General features: G+C 38.7%; 1 long non-coding RNA gene across 1 annotated transcript; it reads right to left on the bottom strand.

Moving 5' to 3' along the window:
• Window positions 1-1,128: 1,128 nt before the first annotated feature.
• Window positions 1,129-18,523, bottom strand: LOC118500674. Its single transcript, XR_004903251.1, has 3 exons — window positions 18,011-18,523; window positions 7,286-7,295; window positions 1,129-1,138 (listed from the first exon to the last, which is right to left on the bottom strand). It is a non-coding gene; the product is annotated as an uncharacterized LOC118500674 (long non-coding RNA).
• Window positions 18,524-19,062: the final 539 nt, after the last annotated feature.

Genomic DNA, 19,062 nt, shown 5'->3' with positions numbered 1-19,062 from the left:
CAGCCCATGTGGGTCCTAGAGCCCACATTATAACCCATCCTCCATTCCTTCTTCCCTGGGCCATGTTTCAAGTAGGCGAGAGTTATCTTGCAATGTGGGCACTAACATAATTCTCTTTGGTCTCTGTCCACCACCCCATGCCTTCAGATGGGCCAAACAAAGCCAGAAAGACCAACCTGCCACTGACTCAATCCCACCCATCCTACTGTAGGAGTTGTGGTGCTGGACACGTGGGCATGACCCTGTGCCTGCAAGCTGTATGCTCTTTGCCTCGGCCAAACTGTGGTCTTGGTCAGGGACCAGCTCCTCTGACTCTGCTCCACAGTCTCAGCGGTTATTTTTATTTTCCAGCAACAGTTGAGCTTGTTCATGTTGAACTTGCCATCCTCTGAAACAGGAAAATTGGTTTAAACACTTAGACAAATATGTGGGTCCAAAGGTTGAGTGTAGTGAACTTTAAGTAAAAACAGAGAGATAAATGGAAAATAGGCAAACAAGTGGGAAATCATCTGATAATTAAAGAATTGTCTAATAAATAAAGCAAAATTTTAAAATTAAAAGATAATTAAAGCAAAGCTTAACAAGTACCTCTTCCATCTGAATATCAAAGACGTGAGGCTTTGGTGGCAACTGTGCTAAAACACTACCACTTTGATGTAGTAGCTTACTGTCCCAGAAGGTGGCTGTCAAGGTGCTCTTTTTGCGGCCTGGTACCCCACATGGCCGTCTAAGCTGAAGATGGGCTTTAGCAGCAACTACTCTGTGCAATGGGTTAGGTGTCTTACCGCACGGTTCTCCGGTCATGGCTTCTTTCTTCTTACCTCTCTGCCACAAGGTTTAACGCCTCTGTGCAGCCTTCAAAAGGGGCCTAACTCACAACCAGTGCAGGCATAGGCACGGATAGAGACTGCTGTAGTATTTACTTGTGGATGATTTCCTACATTTTTTCCATTTCTAAGTCCTCCCAGTAGACCAATTTTCTTTGGGAACAGTGAATATATTTCTCTTTAAGTTTGTAAAAGGAGCTACATAAAATTCTCCTGACATGTTTAAAATGTGTGGTCAAACTGGCATCTGTACTTGGAAATGGCCAGTGATGAAGAATTTTTTAAGTTTCTCTGATGATACCTCAAAGGGACTTTTTTTTTTAAATGGAACATTAGTCTCTCAATTAGGAATCGGTCCCACATTTTAGATCTGCCTAGTGGACCTTTCAACTTAATGCTGTTTTTGTTACTAATGAGAAAACCCATTATTCATTTTTGAAGCCTGGTTCTTCTTAGTGTTTTGACTTTAGAGAAGGATTTCATTTAGAAAGCTAACCTATGGAAAAAACTGTCTCACGTGAACCTATTTAGACACAAGTGGGTTTTTGTAATATGCACTGTGTAATCAATCTCTATTTCTCTGGAGTTGCCATGTTCAATGGACTCAAAGGCCCACTGTTAATGTAAATTTTAAGCTATGGAAAACTTGCTTTTCCAAACACTTAGAAAGAATTTCCCCTCGTAGTGTGGAGTCCTCTGCTTTGTTGATCCAAGATGTCAAGCACTGCTGCTGTAGTTACCTGAGGCAAGCGAAGATTAAAACACAGCTGAAGATTAAAACACTGAAGCACAGAAATTGAGAAGAAAATGAAGGGAGGAAGGAAGGAGCAAAATAAACTCACATGTCCATAAAGATAGTAAGGGAAGGTATGGTGGAAGTTAGGTAGGCTATTGAACATATTAAACCAAGCCAGAATTAGTTTGCTTCAAAGTCCACACACTAAGGTACAGTGATTAAGAGTCTGGGCCTTGCTACCAAACAAATATGGGTTCAAATCCCTGCTCTTCAGATTATTAGCTGAGTGCCTCTGGATTTTTACTCCTTTTTCTCTGTGGCTGTTTCCTCATATATAAAATAGGAAAATAATTCTGACCTTTGAGAGTTACTGTGATAGTAATGAAAACAATCTTTATAAAGCTTTTTAACATGCACTCAGCATTTGTTCAGTACTCAATAAATAGGAAGAGTTCCAGAAAAGTTTAGTTTTATTTTAGTTAGGAAGTATAGAACAATTGACCTTTTACTCTTTTTCTTAAACTGTGTTATTGAGACATTATTTACATACCATAAAATTCACTGTTTAAGTGTCTAATTCAATGTTTTGTTTTGTGGTAAATTTGTAGAGTTGTGCAACCATCGCTGCAATATGAATCTAGTTTTAGAACATTTACATCACCACAAAAAAATTCTTGTCTGTTTGAAGTTGATCTCTGCCCTGGCAACCACTGATCTGCTTCCTATTCTTATATACTTGCCTTGGCTGAACATTTTCTATAAATGCAGTCATACAATATGTCATCATTTGCATCTGGGTTCTTTCATGTAGCATGTTTTTGAGATTCATTTGTGTTGTAGCACATGTCAGTTCCTCATTCTTTTTTATTGTGGAATGAAATTCCATTGTATGGATATATCATATTTTGTGCATTGTTCATCAGCTGTCGGATTGTTTTTAGTTTGGCTATTATGAATAATGCTTCTACATACATGTACAAACATGTATTTATGTGGACCTATATTTTCATTTCTCTTGGGTAGATTCTTAGTAGAATTTCTGGGTTGTATATTTAACATTTTAATAAACTGCCAAATGTTTTCCAAGTCTCTGAACCATTTTACATCTCCACTAGCCATGTTCAAGTTTCTCTGCATCGTCACCAATGCTTGTAATTGTCTTTGTCTCTTTCATTATAGTCATTCTAGTAAGTATGCAGTGGTATCTCATTGTGATTTTCAATTTGTATTTCCCTAGTGAATAATGATGTAGAGCATCTTTTCATGCACTTATTAGCAGTAAATATACCTTTGTTGGTAAAATATCTTTTAAAATCTTTTTCTGATATCTTAATTGGGTTGTTTGCCTTTATATTATTGAGTGTAACAGTTCTTTATATATGCTGAATACACATTCTTTATCAAATGCATGATTTGCAAATATTTTCTCCCAGTCTGTGGCTTATCTTTTGAACTTAAATGAACAAACTGAGCTAACAAACAAAACAGAGACGGACTCATAGATGGAAAACAGATGACAGCTAGTGGGGAAGTGGCAGGGGAAATTACGGGGTGGAGGGATTGAGCACAAAGGAAAAAGGACTCGTGGACATGGACAAGAGTATGGTGATTGCTGGGGGTAGGGGGTATAAAGGGACTAAACAGTAATGGAAAAAATACAATAAAGATATTTTTAAAAGAAAATTAAAAGTTTTAAACTTTGAAATGGAATTGTAAAATGTGTCTAATTTTATCTATTCTTAATGGATTTAATGGGCTGTGCTTTTGGTGTCATATCTAAGAACTTTGTTTAATTCAAGGCCACAAATATTTTCTCTTATTATTTTCCCCAGAACTTCTTTAGATCTAGTTCTTAAACTTAGTTCTATGGTCCATTTTGAGTTAATTTTTAAAAAGATTTTATTTATTTATTTTTTAGAGAGGGGAAGGGAAGGAGAAAGAAAAGGAGAACTGAAACATCAATGTGTGGTTACCCCTCACATGCTTCCTATGGGGGAACCTGGCCCAGAACCCAGCCATGTGCCCTGACTGGGAATTGAACCAGCAACCCTTTGGTTCACAGGCCAGCACTCAATCCGCTGAGCCACACCAGCCAGGTTGAGTTAATTTTTACATAAGGTATGAAGTAAGGATCTAAGATCAAATTTTTGCACATGGCTATCCAATTTTTAATACGCTATTTATTGAAAAGACTATCTTCCCCCCATTGAATTATCATGGTACCTTTGCCAAAAAGCAAATGACCATATGGGTAAGGATATATTTCTAGACTTTCAATTCTGTTCCATTGATTTACGTGCTTATCTTTGCAAGTGTCTCGATTACTGTGCTGAGTCTCATCTTATATCAATATCACAGTTTCTTGATTACTGTGGATTTAAAATAAGTTTTGAGATTAGGTAGAAAGGCAGTATAGGTCTTTCAATATTTTTGTCTTATTGTTTTAATCAGTGTAGATTCTGCGATTTTAATATAAATTTTATGATCAACTAGTCAAATTCTATTAAAATATCAAATGAGATTTTGATGGGGATTGCTTTTAATCAATAGAACACTTGGAGAGAATTCTAATCCTGATAATATGGAGTCTCAACACTTATGATCATGCAGTATCTCTCCATTTGTTTATATTTTCTTCAGTGTCTCTCAGCAGTGTTTTGTAGTTTTCAGTGTAAAGTCCTTCATTTATTTTGTTAAATTTAGTCTCAGTGCTTTATTCTCTTTTGATGCTATTGTGAATGAAACTGTTCTCTCAATTTTATTTTTTAGATTGCTTATGGGTAATATTGAAATACAATTGACTTTTGTATATCAATATTGCATTATGTGGATTTACTAACTCATTTATTAATTCTAATAGGTTTTTAAATGGATTTTTGATATTTTCTACACATAAGATCATGCTTTCTATGAATAATGACAGTTACATATCTTCCTTTCCAATACAGATGTGAACTGCGCCCCACTCCCATTTTACTCACTAGAACCTCCAGCACGTTGTTGAGCAGGGTGGTGAGAGCAAATGTCCTTATCTTCCTCCTGATCTCAGGGAGAGAGCATTCTGCTCGTCAACCTAAATTGAAAGGGCAGATACCCTTTATCAAGCTGAGGATGTATTCTTATAATTTTTGTTGAGAATTTTTATCATGGAAGGGTGTTAGACTTTTTCAAACACTTTTGTATCTATCTGTTGAGATTATCATGTGGTTTTTGTTCTTTGTACTATCAATGTAGTACACTGTATTAATCTTAAACCAGCCTGTCTTCCTGGCAAGAATCTCACTTGGGCGTGGTATGTGATTCTTTTCATGTGGTGCTGGACTCAGGCTGGAAAATTCTGTATCCGTGTTCACGTGGGACACTTGTCTACAGTTTTTTCCTTCAGATGTATTTTTATGGCTTTGATATTAAAGTATTAACACTGGTCTTATAAAATGAATTGTGAAGTGTTCTCTTTTCTATTTTTTGAGAGTTTATGAATGACTGGTATATTTTCTTTAAATATTTGACAGACTTTATCAAGTAAGCTACAGGGATTGGTGCTTTTCTTTGTGGGAAGATTATTAGTTGCTAAAGAAATATACTCATTTTTTATTGATCTATTCATATTTTCTGTTGTTCTTGAGTCAGTTTGGTAATTTGTGTCTTTCTAGGCATTTGTTCCATTTCAGTTGTCTAATTTGTTGGCATGAAACCATTTGTTTTCATTTCTATAGGGTCAGTAGTTATATCTCTCCTTTTATCCTTGATTTTGTTAATTTTTGTCTTCTCTTTCTTTTACTTGGTCAAATCAGCTAAAGGTTTATAACTTAGTTGATGTTTTCAAAGAACCAACTGCTGCTTTTATTGATTATCTTTCTTGTTTTTCTGTTTTTCTAAATTTCATTTACTTATAAATACATAACTCAATATTTCAAATACAACAACATAGTATTTCAAAGTTGTACCTTTCCCTTTGTTCTTATAAACTGCAACTCTGATCCATTCAGAAGATTTTTAAATAAACATTTAACTATTTTATTTTATTTTTAAAAAAGATTGTATTAGCCCTGGCTGGCGTAGTGCAGTGGATTGAGTGTGGGCTGCAAACCAAAGCATCACCGGTTCGATTCCCAGTCAGGACACATGCCTGGGTTGCAGGCCATGGCCCCCAGCAACCGCACATTGATGTTTCTCTCTCTCTCTCTTTCTCCCTCCCTTCCCTCTCTAAAAATAAATAAATACAATCTTTAAAAAAAATCTTTAAAAAATCTTTAAAATGTCTTTAAAAAAAGATTGTATTTATTTACTCCTTTTAATAAATAAATAATTACTTATTAAATTATTTTTAATGTAACTCAATGTGTGGTTGCCTCTTGTGCACCCCCCACCAGGGACCTGGCCCAAAACCCAGACATGTGCCCTGACTGGGAATTAAATTGATGACTCTTTGGTTCACAGGTCTGCACTCAATCCTCTGAGCCACATCAGCCAGGGCCATTCAGAAGATTTTTAAAACTAGAAATTATTATTGAAATTAAAACAAAGAGAATCCTGGAATATAGAGTTGATCTTTGCAGATATAAAGATGCCTTCAGACCTTCTCCCAAGAGCTTTTTAAATCTCTGAAGTTCCATATTACTATCCTGTATTATGCAAAACTTTCAAGACATTTAACCTCTATACTCAACCCAATTGTCCAACTTCCCAAACCCATTTTTCACGATAACCCATACATGTTTCTTCCTACAATATTGTTTTAGGGAAGTCTTTTCCTTAGCAAGAGAGTGTGTGGGAAAAAATAATCTATCAAGGGAAAGCATGATATATAATCTACAAATGAAGATTATTGTTTTAAACTCCTTTTTCTACTATTTCATAAATCCACTCAAAACAGAAAAGAGTAAGTGAAAGTCATCTTATTTACAATATACAAACTTCTGGAGGAAGCCTGTACTTAGTTCTATCTTCTTCTGCTATTCTAAGGGTCCGTTGAGAGCTGCTAATAAAGTCAATTTCCATCAAAGGCTCCTGCTCGAGGTTGAAGAGGTGGAAAAGGACTGGCACTTTTCAAAGCATAATAACTTGACAACGCAGACCAGAAATACAGCAAGATAGAGGGATTACTGTTGTAGGTTATGATTACAGTTTTTTCAGAAAGCTCTCCAAATGGTCAAGTTTTTCCAAGGAAAACACCAAAGAAAGGAAGCAAACCAAGTCTACTTAGGAAAGTTTCAAAATCATGGATCTACACTACCCTCTGAAAAATGGCTCCTTGTAAACTAAAATGCTTTAGTCAAGCCAGTTAAATGCTTAATGAACACCTTCACTAATTTTTCCTCCCTTCTTTAGCCTCAAAAGGAATTTCTTAATAATCTTGATGTTATTTCACAATCTGATAAGTGATGCAAAAATAGCTGTTGGACTCTGCCTGCCCCAGTCCTATCCTATCACGGCGATAAAAGGTCCGTGTGCTGTGAATAAAGCCTGGCAGGCTGCAAAGAGCAACATCTGGACCGGAAGGAGGGTTTCAGAGCTAGTAGGCTATGAGGCCATAGGTGCCAGGGGCCTGCTGAGCTGTCTCCATGGTCCACGTGTTCTTGGGTTTCCACCCAGGAACTCAGCTTCCACTTCTTCCCAGAGAGTTCTGGAGTATCACCACCAGCCTGAATCAGACTCATGAACCTCCTTGAGATCTGGATTGCAAGCATCCCAGTTCTCTCCCGTGACTATCAATGGTTACTCCCATCTCCCTAACAGCCTACAGTTTCGTGTGGAACTCCTTGCTGAGGCCACACAGAATATGACTATATTCAGAAAACGTTTTAAGAAGCGGTAAAGCAGAGGTCTACTTATTCTGTGGGGGAGAATATGCAGGATTTGGGGAAAATCAATGGGCTGAGCAGTTCCTTTTTCTTTTCTTTCAGGCTTTAGCAGCAAATCACAGAAGCCATTTGAGCTGTAATAGAAATCACAAGATTTTAGCTGAGAAGTAGTCATCTTCTTTTCTGCCTAACAGCCCACAGGACATCCAGCATTCTACTCTGCAATATCAGGTTTCAGTAATAGCTACACATGTATAACCAAGCTAGGCACTGCCCCAGCAAACGAATCCCAGAACATAATCAGGGAGGTAGGATTTGCTTGGAGCAGAGGCTGGAAGGAATTAATGACAATTCACAGTAAGGGGGTTAATGCCAGGAGGACTGGAATGTAGTGTAGGAACAGGGCACCAGCAGCCAGAATGCCTACCGTCCCTGCTGCTCTTCAGTGCCGCCTTGCCCAGTGCTTTACTTGCGGAAGCCGGGCATCTGATGGGTTCCCTCAGTAGCTTTCAAAATGAAAAAGGCATGGCTGCAGTCTGAACTGAAACGTCCATGACAGCAATTATAAAAGGCAAGCACTTAAGAAAAATTTGTGGTGAACTTTCCAAAGAGGGATTTGTGTGTCTCTTGATGAATCTGTCTGCTTCTTTCTTGAGTGCTAACCAAGTGAACATCTGCATGACAGAAGACTGAGTAAGATGCTTGGTGGGGGCCCAACCGGGAATGCTGTTAATTGAAAGTGTTTTTATCCCTTCAACAATAAGTCTGGGTTAACAATGGGTTCTTTGGGGTGGTAGTAAGAGATTCAGCTATCTTCTTCTTCATTAAAGATGATGGAAGAACTTGGAGCAAGAGTCCAAATGCCAGCTCCCTCTAGTTCCCTTAACAGTACAGCAAGTGATGCTGGCCACACAAGTGTCCCTGTGCTCATTCTGCCATGAGCTGCTGAGCATTTACATTCACATGCAGGTATGTGAGACAGGTATATTGCCTCTCAGAGCTCATCTCTTTACTTAATGTTCTCACTTGAAATTAAATGAATGACAACTTCTACACATTTCACCAGATAGGCATTAGACAAATAAATGAATGTTACAAATTTCAGTCACAATGCAGACAGAGATGGACAGTTTTGAGTCATTGTAGAACCAATACACCTTTAGGAATCAAAAGGGAACTGATAGGTCCTATAATCCAACCCCATTTTACCTGGGCAGAATACCTCCAACTTAAGTACATGGGGAAAATGTGCTTTGCAGTGTTGGGGTTTCAAATCAACTCTGCATGTTTTAAGGAAGGAAAATATAAGTTTCTTCCCTCCTTCATTTGGTCATCTGGTCCATGGAAAGTTTTTAAATCTGATTTTTTACTCCTTGAACAGATCATAATTTTTCCAGGTAGTTTTTGAAGGAGAGGCCTTAGGATATGCCTCATGAAGAATTATCCACTGTCTAACTCTGACCTCAAATAAACCCTGTAAACAATCTGGGCCCATGTTGCCTTATGAGCAGTGTAAAAATGCATTTAGATTTATTTAGTGCTTCTCAAACCCCTTCACTTTGGAACTGCTGATGGCAGAGGAAAATGAATATCTGCTCCTGAGTTTGAGGCTGCCTGCTACAAGCTGGAATTTTCTTTTAAATTTCACATTTTCTTCCTAAAAAAATACAGGTAAATTTGCATTGTATTCTGCAACATATCTGCTTGTACAGCAAAATAATGTTTGCACCAATCCTTAAGTCAAATTAAAACTCAAGAAAGCTGCACAATGTTTATTCAGTGGTTTTAGGCACCCCTGGTGCTGAGAAATGTTCCTCAGTTTGAGATGCATGATTCACTGCTCTATGATTTTACACTTTATAAAGCCATTCATTGTAATCCAGCCAACACTGGTAGAATACTATTGTATAGTATGTGGCCAGATTCTAGTCTTGGATGAGGGCATTATATACCACCCAACCTTATGCTTGATTATTGGCTGTGTCTGTGACACAGCTGCCACACAGAGTATCAGTAACTAGTTATTGATGACTTGGTCCATGGTTCCCAATGGCCCGTAGTGATGATTTTCAAATCATGGCCCCTGGTTCTCAGAGTCTAGGGACGGTCCCTTAGGCTCCACATGAAGGGAGGGCTGGGGACTGGAGGTTGAACTTTCCCTTGTCAAAACAGCCTTGCTTTTGTCTATTATATGTAGTAGATTTTTACTTAAAGCTCATTTTTTTTGTAAGTAATCCTTTACACAGTCAAGAAATCCCCTCTATTGCTAGATTTCAGATTTTTGGCTAATAAATGATGTTGGTCTTTGTAAAGTACTATTTGGTGCTATTGAAATTATCATATAGTTTTCCCTTCTTAGTGTGTTAATAAGGTGATATAAATTGATTTTTTTTAATGTTAACCAATCTTGTATTCCTGAGACATATGTTTTATCCCTTTTACATATTGTCAAATTACAAATGTGCTACATTTTTTGTTCTTTGTATGGTTTACTTTTCCTATAATGTCTGTCTCATTTTTGTGTAGTGCTGACTTCAGAGATGTGTTGGTATGTATTCCCTCCTTTTCAATTTTCTAGAAGAGCTTGCAAAGAATTGGTTTTACTTCTTCCTTAAATATGTAGTAGAATTTAATAGTGAGGCCATCAGGGCTTGGAGATTATTTTATGGGAAGCATTTTAACAACAAAATTAACTAGTATAGGCTAATCAGGTTATCTGGTTTCTCTTTAATAAGCTTTAGTAGTTTGTATCTTTGAAGAAATTCATTCATTCCATCTAAGTTGACAGCTTTATTGGCATGAAATTGTCATAATATTCCCTTATGATACTTTCAACATCTGTGGCATTAGTGGTGATGTCACTCCTCTACTCCTCGGTGTCAGTAATTGTGTCTTTTCTGTTTTTCCCCTGTTCAGTGTAGAGGTTTATACATTATTGATCTTCTCATAGAAACAGGGCTTGGTTTACTTGATTTTCTTTCTATCTGCTCTTTTTTATTTTATTGATTTCTGCACTGATCTTTTTTTTTAAAGTATTTTTTAAAAGATTTTATTTATTTATTTGTAGAGAGGGAAGGGAGGGGGGGAGAGAGAGAGAAAGAGAGAGAGAGAAACATCAATGTGTGGTTGCTGGGGGTTCTGGCCTGCAACCCAGGAATGTACCCTGGCTGGGAATCGAACCTGGGACACTTTGGTTCCCAGCCCGTGCTCAATCCACTGAGCTACGCCAGCAAGGGCATGCACTGATCTTTATTTACTTCTATAATAACTTCGGGTTTAATTTGTCCTTTTTGTAGTTTACTTAGGTAGGAACTGAGGTCATTGGTTTGAGATTTTTTTCAACAAAATAATGTAGGCATTTGATACTATAAATGGCTCCTTTACTGCTGCTTTAACAGTATCTTACAATTTTTGAAATGTAGCATTCTCCTTTCCATCCAGTTCAAAATATTTTCCATTTTTTTTTGTTCTTCTTTGACTCCTCAGTTATTCTGAAGTGTGTTACTTAGTTTGCAAACATTGGGGATTTTCCAGATAGCTTTCTTTCATTAATTTTTTTAATGCATATGCACTGGTCAGTATTTAGCTGAATACTCAATGGATTGAGATCTCTGTAGATTTCTAGTTTTTTCCCCTGTAACCAGGCAGTGTAGTGTCCAGCCTCCTGTTGTGATGTGTACACATAACAGAGAAATTTGTGTGGAAGCAAATAGGTTTTTATTAACAGGGCTCCCTATTTAGGGGAGGCTGGGAGCATTCCTGCTCTGAACCCTTCTCCTCTGCAAGACACAGAACCTCTCTTGCTCCCCAAAAGACTATAAACCAAAACTACATCCAGAGGTTCCCCATTATTGTTTATCTGTCCTTTTGGAGCTTAAACCAGCTGTACAAATAGGTCAGCGTCTCTCTGGGGTGTGTACTTGTGGGCTTTAGAGTTGCCATTGCCCCGCAGCAGCTCTCTCTCTTTCTCTCAGGACCTGGGGTGCACCACCAGATCACTCCAGATGGCTGGGCATGGGAAGCTCCGTCCACGAGGAACTTCCTATCTTGTGCCTCTGTGTGCTGCTCTCAGTGTCTGTGCACTGCTCTCAGGGCAGGAGAGAGGAAGCAGTCCAGGACCCATCTACCATGCTGCACTGGGTCGTAGTGTCCCAAAGGTTTGAGCTTGGTGAGGCATGCCTCCCAGCATGGGACCCTGCCTCTGCAGAGCTGGCTCCCAACCGTGTGGGGCTTAAGCCCCAGGTGAATCCAGCATCTGACTTTCCCACAAGTGATCCCATCTGTGCAGAACAAAGCTTGAGCTCAAAAAACCAAGAAAGCAAGAGCATGAGCTTCTGTCCACCTGCTGTTTAAAAGTCCTTTCCCAGAATTCCATTCACTCCAGGAGCCATTGGAAGTGTCCAGCTTTTCAACCAACAAGGGCCAGTGTTGGCCGTATTTGCCTTTGCTCCTCTTCTGGCTGCCATGTTGTGGAAGGGGACAAAGTCTCCAGTCATATTTGCTCTGTACAAGCTCCCTTCTGCTGAGTCATGAGTTGCTTAACTGCCTTGGGCAATGCATGCTGGTTTATTTACAGTTGATACAGTTTGTATCGAGCAATCTCTCTTCTCTGGTGGCCCCACCATTTGGAGAAGGCAGTCTTCTTTGATCTGCTGCCCCAGCAGCTCTCCTAGCTCCCTGCCTTCTCCTGGCAGGAGGGAGAGCAGCCTCTTGTGCTGGGCTGGGGTTTCCCTGGACTGGGGTTTCCCCTGTTCTCCAGTGATTTCTGACCCAGCCTACCCTCCATTACATCTCTGTGTGGCTGTCTCCTTTCCTGTACGCTGTCCTATGAACTCTCACTGCCTTGCTGTCCCATAGGCTCTTAGCTACACCTCTTTCACTAAGGATGGGTACCTCATGGGTTTCCCCTCCCTGTCCCACACCTTGGAAATGCTCTCAAAGTATAAAGCCTGGGTAATTATATGGCCCACCTTTTTTCTTCCCATCTTTCAGAGACCATTATTCTTCATTGCCTGATGCCTAGTGTCATGAATACTGTTAATTTATACATGCTATCTGTCTTCTGGTGGTTTCAGGCTGGAGAATAAACCTAGTTCCTGTGATTTTATCTTGCCTTAAAGTAGAAGTCTAGACTGTGTTTTTAAACTTTTAAAAATCCCTTTGTTATATGTAGTATAGTACCATTTGTATGGAGAAAAACTCCATGTGTCCAGATGAAGTGTACGGGGGAAGAGGCAGACAGCCTAGCCTCTAGTCCCCTGTGCTTGGAATAACTGATTACATACCCTCAAACAATCATTTAACCTCTCTGAATGTAGTCATCTTTCCTGCCCAGTCTAATAATAGTAAAAGTTGCCATTTAATGGGCATGTGCCATATGACAGGCACTGTCTGTGTTAAGGGCTTTACGTAATTATCTCATTTAATAGTCACAAAACAGCTTAGCAAAGAGTATTTCATCTAATCCTACAGTACTCCTATGAAGTAAATTCTATTGACCCACATTTTAGAAAGAGGAAGCTTAGCCTTTGGCCAAATTAAGCATCTTGCTTCAGTTCACTTATCTTGTAAGTCCCATAGCAGGGTTCAGACAAATCCAGGACCTGTGTCACACAGTCACACATTCGACAGCTATGAAAATTAAGATGTAACTGATGTAAATATGTCTTAAAGAATGTAAAGCTTAGTGAGAAATAATAGCTACTCAGTGTAATAATTTACTATAAGTGAATTAATCTCATTTCTGGCTATTTCTGTATATACTTCTACAACCAAAAAAAAAAAATCTATGCTTCCATTTTTCTGGACCAAATCTTTTTTTTATTGTTGTTTAGTTACAGTTGTCCTGCATTTTCCCCATTGTTCTCCCCTGCTCTGTCCACCCCCACTCCCAGAGTCAACCCTGCCCCCATTGTCCATGCCCATGAGTCCTCTATTCATGTTCCTGGACTTGCCTCTTCCCCTTCTTTACCCCATTATCCTCCTCCTTCCTCCCCTCTGGTCACTGTCAGTTCTTTATTTCCAAGTCTCTTGCTCTGTTTTGCTCATTTGTTTGTTTTGTTGATTAGGTTCTACTTACAGGTGAGATTATATGGTATTTGTCTTTCACCGCCTGGCTTATTTCACTTAGCATAATGTTCTCCAGTGCCATCCATGCTGTCGCAAAGGGTAGGAGCTCCTTCTTCCTTTCTGCTACATAGTATTCCATTGTGTAAATGTACCATAGTTTTTTGATGTACTTATTTACTGATGAGCACATAGGCTCTTTCTAGCACTTGGCTATTGTAAATAACACTGCTATGAACATTAGGGTGCATTGGTTCTTTTGAATTGGTGTTTCAGGATTCTTAGGGTATAATCCTAGCAATGGAATTGCTGGGTCAAAAGGCAGTTCCATCTTTAGTTTTCTGAGGAAATTCCATATTGTTTTCCACAGTGGCTGCACCACTCTGCATTCTTACCAACAGTGCACTAGGGTTCCCTTTTCTCCACAACCTCTCCATTACTTGTTGTTTGTTGATTTGTTTATGATGGCCATTGTGACTACTGTGAAGTGGTATCTCACTGGGGTTTTAATTTGCATCTCTCTTATGGCTAGTGATATTGAGAATTTTTTCATGTGTCTATGGGCCCTCTGTATGCCCTCCTTGGAGAAGTGTCTATTCAGGTCCTTTACCTATGTTTTGATTGGATTGTTTGTCTTCCTGGTATGGAGGGGTATGAGTTCTCTATATATTTTAGAGATCAAACCCTTGTCCGAGGTATCATTTGCAAATTTGTTTCCCCATACTCTTGGTTCTCTTTCTGTTTTGTTGATGTTTTCTCTAGCTGTGCAGAAGCTTTTGAATTTGATGTAGTCCCACTTGTTTATTTGTTCCTTTATATTTCTTGCCCTAGGGGATGTTTTGGTGAAAATATTGCTGTGTGAGATATCTGAAACTTTCCTGCCTATGTTTTCCTTTAGGACTTTTTATGATGTCACAACTTATATTTAAGTCTTTTATCCATCTTGAGTTTATTTTGGTGTATGGTATAAGGTGGTGGTCGTTTCAATTTTTTTGCATGTGCTTGTCCAGATCTCCAAAGACCATTTATTGAACAGACCATTTTTACTCCATTTTATGTTCCTGTCCCTTTTGCCAAATATTAACTGACCATATTAACATGGGTTTATTTCTGGGCTTGAGACCAAATCTTTAAGGACATTGAGATACTTTGCTACTCAACATGTTTATAACTCATCATGGGTTATAAGTAAGAAGAATTAGAAGTTTTCTCTACATATTTGCTAAAAGTGAGGACTATTTCTCCTTATTTACCTTAAATGAAGGGCTTCATTTGATGAGGCCTTTGATTTTCTACACTGTGCTAGGTAGTGAAGGACACAAGTGAAGAGCATGCTTTATCTTGTCTTCTGCTAATCAGATACAGCTGGAGCAACAAGTCCACTCTGCCATGCCAGCCTTCAGGCCAAATTCGGGCCACTGCTCTATAGGGGCAAAGAATGTAACTTGACATGATCTAGGTGTTGTACATTCATACTAGCTTGCAGATCATTTCACGTTTTGTTGTAAACAGTAGAAGAATCTAGAGTCTTATCTGAGGTTACATATGACAAAATTGTGTGTGAATTTTTTTCTCTGGTTGTTGAATTAACTGAGCAAATAAGAGGAAGGAGTTAGTTGGCCCACTCCTTTTCATCTATGTATGAATCCTGATTCTCATTTCTAACAAAAGGATCTCAGAGTTCTTCTTTTTTAAGTGTCCCAAGACATATGGTTGGGGTCAGTAGAGGGAGAAAACAATTATGGACTTTTTAGAAGGTAAACAAATTGAAAAGTCTTACAGTACTGAACACTTTTTGAGTTTTAAGGGCATGTTCTGGAATAAATACCCAATGGCACAAATCAGTGCAGTATTTTCAATGTGTTCATACAGAAAGCTGTTAAAATTCTGAATTCCATTCTTCCAAAAGGACTGCAGTGACAAACTAGAATGTTACTTATTTTTCCACTTTGTAAATGAGAACCTGCTTTTTTTCCCTTTAGCTTCTAATCCTGTGTGCCAGAAAAGTCTGCACAGAGACTGGATTCCTATCTATCACTTACCTCTGGTCCTATAAATGATCTCATGCTAAGTAGAATGGTCTTGGGACAAAAAAGTCAGGCAGACTGAATTACATTTTTCTATCAGAAATGCCAACATGGAGATTAAGAGGTCAGTGCTGCCACATGTGGCCAACCAAATGAAAATGTGTGTCTGTTGAAATAACCTAGTCAATATATCTTCATTTATTCACTTATTCCACTACTTTGAATTTTTGTCTCTTCTGTTAAAATGATACTGTTTTTTAAATAAGCAAACACTAGAACTGCTGGTCCAATCATGCAGTCTTTTCTCTGTGAGGAATAGTTTCAGATTTCTGATTTCCATTTCAAAAGTTTTGATGGGCATGTGAAGGCAGTCCAGGAAGTAGATGGTTGCAGCAGTGTGTCCTTTGGATCATCGTGAATCAGTATTTACTCACCTTCCTATCTAAGGAATCCAGTTCAGTGCCTTGCATAGAGCAAGTACTCGATAAAAGTTTGTTGTGTGAATAAATAATGAAGGATTTTCCTGTCTCACTTCCAATGGGAGATGAAAGAATCAGGAAGTTATTTGCATGCTCCTTGAGGAAAGCAGACCATTTTGAGATTCAGTGATAATTTAGGTTAGATTTCTAAGGTCTCTCTGAGACTCACGATTCTATAGTTCTTTTCAACATTGACTTTTCAACATTTTATTGGAAGTAAATTAGAGCAGCTCTAAGCCTTTTCATCGAAAATGCCTTATTGATCTTGATACTAAACTCCTTATGGGTAGGACCTAGGAAGTTACACAGAGGTCTTCTCTCACATTAGGCTTTCAATCAGCTCAGTGTTATGTGAGTCCAACCATCTGAAACAAAATAAGAAGTATTGCTTGCATGTGAAATGACACTTTCTAAAAACGTCTGACTCTAGAACCTTTGTAAAGATAAAGTTACTATTCATCACAGGAAAACCTAGCCTTATCCTTGAAACTTTGTTGGTACTTCAGTCTTGTCAGATTTTATGAGCTTAGTAGGAATGCTTTAAAAGGGCAGTGCTATGAAATGCAGCACTCATTAAGTTACCTATTTTTCTTTTGCATCTTTTCACAGTTCTTTAAAGAAACCATCAAAGATGATGATTGGCACAGAATATTGTAAGAAGCCACACAGTAGGCGAGTACTTGCAGATAACAAGGACAGAGAAATAAAATACAGGGTCTCAGCCTAGCCTTGCAGATAGTTCCCAAACATATCTGTTCTGTGGGCTGATAGTGTTTCTTCATTCTCGCCGATGTTTTGTCCTCTCTTTCTTGCTACTCTCCATATCTTTCTTTTCATTTTGATGTGATTAGGTCAGTAGACTATAAGCACCTGCCTGTCAGGGGTGTCCAACCTGCGGCCCATAGACTGCATGCAGCCCAACATGCAGTCGTAAATTTACTTAAAACCTTTTTTTTTTTGCTCATCAGTTTTCATTAGTGTTTGTGTATTCAATGTGTGGCCCAAGACAATTCTTCTAGTGTGGCCCAGAGATGCGAAAAGGTTGGACACCCCTATAAGACCAATGCTTCTCAAACTCTAGTGCATATACTTTGTTAATGTGCAGATTCTGATTTCATAGCCTAGGGATAGAGAGGGGGATAAAATTCAGCATTTCTGACAAGCTCCCAGATACTGGTGCAGAGGTCTGCACTCTGAGTACTGGGCTTTAGGTTTGAGCAATTGTACTTAGTTGCATGTTGAATCAACTAAGGAAGTTTTAAAAATCCTGATGCCCAAGCTGTACCCCAGACTAATTAAATCAGAATCAGTGAAGGTAAATCTGAGCAATGGGGTGCTGGTAAAAGTATAACAACTGTCTGTTTCAGGGAAAAAACACCCTGATCTGCAGCATTTGCTAATTTCCATGGTGTTAATACTCTCACTTCAGGCAGCAAAGACGATGCCACTGGACATGGGGTTGGGAAGACTGGCTAACATTCACTCTATAAGCCAGTACAGCAGGCTTTAGTATACCACTGGACCCAGTTCTGAGTTTTTTTAAAGCTCCCCATGTGGGTGAACTATAAATGTGATTCTAATTTGAGGCCAAAGTGGACAAGTGCTGTTTTAAAATTAAACCATCTCTGTTACTTAAATATACAAATATTTTTGTTTCTTCACCAAGCCTTGGTGCCCTGGACTTTTGTATCTGTCTCCTACTCTCCTACCTCAGAAGCTCACTTTTATTCTCCATACCATCTTGGCATCTGCTCCAATGTCCCACCATCTCCCGCACAGGGTTTAGTTAGGTACAGTAGTCCCCCTTATCCACAGGGGATCATCCCAAGACCCCCAGTGGATGCCTAAAACCATGATAGTACCAAACTCTAGTTTTCTTTTTCCCTACACATACATACTTATGATAAAAAAATTTAACTTACAAATTAACACAGTAAGAGATTAACAATAATAACTAATCATCAAATGGAACAATCATAACAGAATACTGTAATAAATATTCTATGAATGTGATGAATGTGGTATCTTTCTCAAAATATCTTATTGTACTGTACTCACTTTTTTACCTTACAGCTTCTCTTTGGAATATCCAAATTGTCAGCATCACAACTCTTACACTTTGGGACCATTATTAAATAAAATAAGTGTTACTGGAACACAATTGCTGTGATACTGCCACAGCTGACCTGTAACTGAGACACCTAGTGTCTAACGTACACTGCATGCATATGCTGGACAAAGGGGCCCCCATGTCCAAGCAGGAAGGAACAGGATGGTGTCAGATTTCATCACACTACTAAGAATAGCATGAAATTTAAAACTTATGACTTGGTTATTTTTAGAATTTTTTACTTAATATTTTTGAATTGCAGTTGACTTTGGGCAACTAAAACTGTAGAAAGCACAACTGTGGACAATGGAGAGGAGATGGTACTTGGGAGATCCACTCTAACCTTACTCCAGGAGCCCACCTGTACTTGCATGCCACTAGCAGGTGTGTTGTTCCACTCAACCGTACCTGCTTTTTGTGTGAGACAATAGAATGGCAGCAGCCATGTTGTTTTGAAATCCAAAGTGAAAATTTTTCCAGAGTCAGAGTCCTGTCCTCAGGACCAGGGGCAGTAATCTTGAAGTTTAACATTCAGCAACTGCATTCCCTTCATTCAAGTAACATGTGGATCAGGGAATGAATGTGCTAAGGATTCAACTTCTGACTCTGCTACTGATTGTTCAGTAACCCTGGGCAAGTAACTTATCCTTTCAGATCCTCAGTTTCTTCATTAAGAAAATGCAGAGGAATGTTGTACGTACTCAATAGGATTGTTGCAAGTATTACATTGGGCATATAAAGACATGGCCACAGTACTTGGCACAGAGTTGGCATTCAATAAATGTTAATTATTATTACAATTGTTACTACTAGTAGAATTCTACTGATAATGATAACTTCATGTTCTGAGAACTTAGGGAGTACAGATATGCATCTGTAGATACCTTTAGAAGGAAGGAAATAAACAGCCAGGGTTCAAGGCTGGCTAATATCTCACCAGCTTAGGGACAACCCTAACCCCTGGAAACACCCATACCCTCCGCAGCATGGCACCACATTTTTTTTTGTCTTTT

This window comes from Phyllostomus discolor, chromosome 5 (genome assembly GCF_004126475.2).
Source record: "Phyllostomus discolor isolate MPI-MPIP mPhyDis1 chromosome 5, mPhyDis1.pri.v3, whole genome shotgun sequence".
Lineage (NCBI taxonomy): Eukaryota > Metazoa > Chordata > Mammalia > Chiroptera > Phyllostomidae > Phyllostomus > Phyllostomus discolor.
This window is presented reverse-complemented; position numbering and strand designations above follow the sequence as displayed.